The sequence below is a fragment of the Aegilops tauschii genome, chromosome 3 (assembly GCF_002575655.3).
Source record: "Aegilops tauschii subsp. strangulata cultivar AL8/78 chromosome 3, Aet v6.0, whole genome shotgun sequence".
In the NCBI taxonomy this organism is placed as follows: domain Eukaryota; kingdom Viridiplantae; phylum Streptophyta; class Magnoliopsida; order Poales; family Poaceae; genus Aegilops; species Aegilops tauschii.
In genome coordinates this window covers 615,377,715-615,383,978 of record NC_053037.3, presented here as the reverse complement: position 1 = coordinate 615,383,978, position 6,264 = coordinate 615,377,715, and the positions used below count along the sequence as shown (strand labels likewise).

The 6,264-nt window shown below is 44.5% G+C and overlaps 1 long non-coding RNA gene across 1 annotated transcript; it reads left to right on the top strand.

Annotated features, from left to right (window-relative positions):
• Nucleotides 1-673: 673 nt before the first annotated feature.
• On the top strand, nucleotides 674-1,478 carry LOC120976281 (uncharacterized). Its single transcript, XR_012181108.1, has 2 exons — nucleotides 674-937; nucleotides 1,015-1,478. It is a non-coding gene; the product is annotated as an uncharacterized lncRNA (long non-coding RNA).
• The last annotated feature ends 4,786 nt before the right edge of the window (nucleotides 1,479-6,264 follow it).

Genomic DNA, 6,264 nt, shown 5'->3' with positions numbered 1-6,264 from the left:
GCGCGTTCGCCCGGGGCTGGGGCCCCGCTGGCCCTGGCAGGTACGAACGTCGCTCCGTCAACGAGCTCGTCGACGACAGGATCTTCCCCGACCTCAACCTGCCAGCCGAAGATGACCCGGAGGAGCAGATGAGGAGGCGCAAGCGCAATGTTTCCTCCTCCAATCTCGACGGTGCCATCCCCGGGCCAAGTAAGAGGAAGAGAAGCCTCTCGCCGCCCAACATCACCGATCTGGAGGAGGAGCTGGCTGGTTCGCAGGTGGCTGCTGCCGAGGCCGAGGATGCTGCTCTCAAACAAGGTAGTATGCCTGATTGTTTTATCAAGGAGATTAACCAGTACCTCTCGATCTTATGGTTCATTTCCCTTCTCAACCGATCCTTTTACATTTTCAGCTGCAATGTTAGGAGAGGAGCAGGCAGACGGTGGATCTGCATCTGTTTTCAATAGACAAGGCCAACCCGCCGCAACCGAGAATGACGAGGCCGAGGCTGATGTTGCTGCTCCCATAGAAGGTTCGCGTGCTTCTTTGATCAAGTGTTCATTCAAGATGGAGAAAGGCTCTCCTATATACTGTTCCTCATCCTATGTCATTTTCTCAGCTGCAATGCCAGGAGAAGCTGCAGGTAGACCTCGGCTCAGCCAGGCTGACATCCGGGAGAGACTCGGGGCGCTGATCTCCAAGGTGAAAACCCAAGCCACCAGGACGTTCCCGGAAAACTATCTGGGCAAGTTGAATTGGTTTCGGAGGCAGGTTGCCGAGGACCATGGATATGCTATGGAGACGTCAGCTCATGTTGGCAGCGCTTTATCGGACCAACCTGCAAGCAGATGCAATGTCGAGAGTACTGTGGGAGAAAGGGAGTTGCCATCTCAATTGAATGTCGCAAGTGCCCAGGCAGAAGAAAGAAGGCCTGAAATTGGTACATCAACAATCGCAGGTAACGAATTGGTGTTCTAGATGTGCCTATCAGAAGTGTTTAGATAGATGAGTTGGATGCTAATGTTCCTGTTACAGGTGGTTTGTTTCCTGTGCATGGAGATGGAGGCATGTCTTCACAGCGTGAAGCCGGAAATGAAGACAAGGCAAGTGACGACGTGCTTGAAGGCAATGCTTCTCTGCAGGTGTCGGTGCCTGATGTCATACCGAGGGTTCCTCAACCCTCGCCTGCTATGGAACATCAGCCGGCCATCGCTAGCCCGAGAAGGGAACCGGGCAATCTGGATGGGGGACAGAACGATCTGGATGAGATGCAACCTGGCCCTTCTAGCTGTGCGAGCGCTCCTCCATAACTCTGGTTTCCTCCTAGTTTGTTAGTGACCTTGTTGGTCTATACATTATTTCAGACTGTGTTTTGTTTACTGGAGCCATCGCTTATGTCTACTAGATTATCAACTATAAGTTCTCGAATGGAATGGTTGACATTGTTATTGTGTCGCTGCTTGGTTCTATGCTTAATATGATCATACCATTTATTTTAATTGTGTGAATTTTCATATTATTAACATGAGAATTAATCATGTTCAGTATTTTGTGTTATGTTTTGGTTTTACAATCTATTATATATACAACTTGGCTGTTACGAAAAATAGGCAAGATGAGATATGTTTCTGTCCTCTAGGCTTCTTGTTGTGGCATCATAACTAAAATATATGTTCATGTTTTTTAAGTGTCCAAGCATTTTAAGAAATACCTATGCATAGATGACATTTAGTGCTACTTCTTGTGAACTCTGCCTATCTGCGCTGGGTGAGGAAAAATATCATGGCTGTATTAAAACATAGGCTTTAGCTATCACGAAGCATGTAAAAGGAGTCATTTAGCTGGCTTACACTAGAACAAAGCATTGGTGAGAGATGATTTTCTTCGGCCAATAGAGCTATGCCATCGTCAGTAATCAAGGCCTTAGTTACTTGGAGCAATACATAAGATGTAGTGGTTGATGTATTAAAATTTCTTTTTCACCATGATAAATTTTGTTTTGGTAAAAATAAAATAAGAAGAGGTCTGGATATTTATATCTGATGTCGTGCTAGATAGTTGGTGCTCTGCCAAGTTCCATATACAAATTATGAATTCTTTTATCAAAATCAAATCTTGAATTTATTTGCTTGCTGGCTAGAGTAATTCTTATACCAATGGCGAAGATAGTAGTTATGCTCAGGGCAAAACGGCAAATTATTTGGCATTTGGAATCTGTATAGACCAGCACTTGAGAACAGTGATAGCCATCAAGGAGAGATGTTCAATAAAGACCACAGTGAATATTTGCGCGGTTTAAATGACATATTCGCGAAGTTTCTGTGTGAAGATTGACACTCTAACGTAGAGACAATTGCATACCTGTCCTCTTTATTTGATGGCTACCTAATTTGGTTCCTTGGCATTATCATTCTTCGAGGTAGCCTCATTTTGAACTTATGTGGTTCGGAAGTCTTGATTTATTCTGGCTACGAGTAGATATTCTAGTGTGCTAAAAGCTAGGACGTAGAGTAATTTATATGGTTGACTCTTCTAGTGGGATCTGTGAGAAAGTCGAGTGTAAATATTCTGCAGTGCTTGCTAGAAGTAGTGGCTATTGAACGTTTTAAGCACAAAGTTTAATAGAAATCATGGAGTTACTGCCTCTAGCTGGTCATTGTTCTTATGTTTCTAGTGCACTTCCTGAGTTTTTGTGCACTCACCCTTGCACTTATTTGGCTTTCACGTAATAGATGAACGACATGCCTGGAAGACGGACGTAGTACCTCTATATCACTTCAGACTTCACACACTTCCATATAATGTTTTGTGGATAACTATACTTCCACCTAATAGTCGTATAATATTAGTTGTTATTTTGTATTGCCAAGTTGATCCTTGGTGATTTATTCGTGTGGACCTATAGTTTATTTGATATACTTCTTGCCTCAGAGACTCAATGATATGTACTGCACTGCGTGGACATATGTTTGAGTTACAATGTTACTTCTTGTCGTATATTTGCACATGCCAGTCATGGATACAGTAGTTTACAAGAGAAACTTTTTCAAATTTTCGCAAAATTTCCAGGCATAGCAAATTGTAGCATTCTGCGGTCTCCAGTGTGTTTCAAACCTTGGCTGTTATAGTCACTTTGATCCGGGTGAACATTATCTGAATGTGATTGATACGAGGTCAAATACTAGCAGCGCCGCAAATGAGTGAAGCATTCTTCACTTGTCCTTGTGTTCAATATGTGCTCGGCCTGCACACCCACGGATGCATCCCATGAATCGAGATATTGGTAAAGGCATGCATCACACAATGCATACGGGCTAGAGGAGTATGTGGTACGTCTTGTTTATTATTTTCAGAAGGATTATTTTTTATTTTGAATGTGTTTTAGTGCTTTTTGCATGATACATCATGCATATATAGCTAGCTAACTCGTTTGATCACTTCAGGTTTTATTGAGAGCATACATATGGTTCATGCATATGAGCTGTTATAATTATGGCCTTATTGGACTGCCGATACTTTACCTACACACATGTTTACAGACACGGTGATATAGTTAGTACATTATATGCCTTTGTTTTGGCAGCGTATATATGGAAGCAACATAATTACATTGAAAAGAAAATTAAATTTGTAAATTAACTCAAAGCTATAGAAAACGTACAACATATTACATACACTATGATCACTAATTTTTAAGGCCTCGCAATCAACTGAGGTCGTCAATTTGGAATTGGTTCACCCGATTTTGACCGGGGCAACAATTTCTCAATGAGGGCTTGCATTCAATTCGTCTAATTCACTATGCTTTCTATGTTTGAGGCTCTCTCAACGATTTTCAAATTAATCGGCAGCAATTGACCTATAAAATTATATCAATCCCGTGAACCTTCTCACCACCTAGAAGAAAGAACCGCCAATACGTGATACTGTAGCACCAATATAGTGCATGCAGTCAATGACGCAGAAAATTTTCTCACATAAATATTACTTGATTAGCATATAACACAGAATCACACTTTGAAAGGCCCAACAAAACACCACATTATAAATTAAAAAACACACACTCCATCATCTCGCCCACTCGTCAAACCAAATATTTCGCCAATTCTAAAATATAACATTTTTGAATAGTCAAGTTTCTTTTACTTTGACCAACTTCAGAGCCAAAAAAAATGAATGTCCAAATTAGTAAATAAATACAATATGAAAATTATTTTCATGATGAATCTAATGATACCAATTTGATATTTTGTAATGATATATTTCTCTACATATTTGATCAACCTTAAATAGGATTAACTTTTCAGAAAACTAATACATCATATAAGCGCCAGGACGTCGAGCACCGCGGAGGTCGTCACCGCCAAGACCGCTGAAGCCCAGGTCGTCAGTGCTAGCGGCAGCGCTACCGCCAAGACCGCCTCCACCTCCGCCTCCGCCTCCATGGATCGGAGTGGTCGGGCTCCGTGACTCGGGAGTGCTGCGAAGACCACAGCCAACGGTTGATCCACCGGTTCCCTGGATGTTGAAAAGACATATTAACGGGATATATGACTGTGTTGAAAGGCATGATATGCTTTGAGTGAATAGATTGGGGATGAACTAACCGGCGAGGGGCCAGCGTTCTGTGCCACAAACTCCTCAAAGGTCAGCAACGTTGGTTGTGCTGGAGGACCCTCTGCTGATGGCCATTGAGGACACCTGCCGGCCGCCATTTCCTGAAAAGCGTGCTGCATCTGGCGATCCCTCTGCTGATGGTATGCATGAAGGCGGTCGTGCCACGCCATGGTCTCCTGGCATGTGTACTCCATGTAGGCCTACAGTATGACATGATGAAACTCATAAAACTACTAAATGCGGAAAATAAAGGGAGCAATGAAGATAAAAGGGAAAATACTTACAGTTTGCTGCTCCTGAAAGAGGGACAGTGACGATGCACTGCTCATGGGCGTGCTCGTGCGCTGGCTCAGGGTCGGGTCGATCCGACGGAGCTGTGTGTAGGAGATAGTAGGAGTGATCACAGCATCGAGAACCGCCTCCCGACCGTGCTCCTTCGGCCCCATGCCCACCACCACCCTTTCGTCCAGATCCGCCGCAATGGGGTCAGGTGTGTCAGGATGTAACGCCAGATACCCATCGGAGTAGGCCTTCTTCCTATGCGCGGTCTTCTTGCCGTAGTACTTGGGCTCGCCAGGCTTGGGGTCCTTCCGCGTATGGGCGATCTCCCACGCCTGCATGTGTGAGAGCGGCCGCTTCAGTTTCTCCTCCTGCAGCACCAAACAGAGGTTAGTCATACATAAGAAAGTAATGGTAAATAGAAGAAGAGGAATGTTTAATGGGGTTAGTCATACATTAACTGCCTTGTGAAGATAGTGGTTTCGGTTTCCCTGAGCATGTACTCCCTCCTTCCCTCGGTTAGCCTTGTGAAGATAGCCGCCCAGGCTCCAGCCTCATCACACCAAAGATCCACCAATGCCGCCCAGGACTCGTCTTTTCCATAACACCAATTTGGTAACACCTACATAATGAAAGCATAATGGCATGTCAACACGAAACGGTGAAATGTACCACAAGGTAATGAAAGCATAATGAAAAATCTTTTATACTTACCTTCAAGAACTCGTCCCTCTCCAAGGTAATGCCCATCCTCCGCGCGTCTTCCTTGGTCATCTTCACACCAAGATAGTCGTGATGGTGTGTCGAGATGGCCACATAGCGCACCTCGTACTGCATCTGGCGGGCCTTCTTCTTGCATTGGCGCAACACGATCTGGTCCGCTCTGGCCCTGTGCTCCGGGAGAACTCGATAGAATTTCTACAATCATGCACGAAACAAGAATGGAAGAAGCCATGAGTTAAATCATTCATGAAACGAGAATGGACTTGTGCTTCTGAAGAGAACTCACCCAGAAAGTGGTGATCATGGCCTTGGCATGGGTCCCATGGTCCGCGTGGAGAGCCGCTTCCCAGTGCTCCCAGCTCGTGGCCAAGACCCGATGGTTCGGGTGCCTGACTGGATCCGGACAGTACAACCCCGGCCAGTGTAACTTCAGCAAGACGGTGATGAGGCCGTTGGGAATACGGACCCCTTTAGAATATATCCAGTTGCTGCAAAAGAATGAACTATTAGCATGTGACAAGAAAAATAAATAACAACCGGAATGAGCATGTGACAAGCAAAATAATGAACTTATTATAAAGTGGCACTTACTCTTTCCCCGTGGGCTCAATGAGCCACTTCTGCTCCTCAGTAGCAGGAACCTGCTTTGGTAGCTTTGCGTTACCA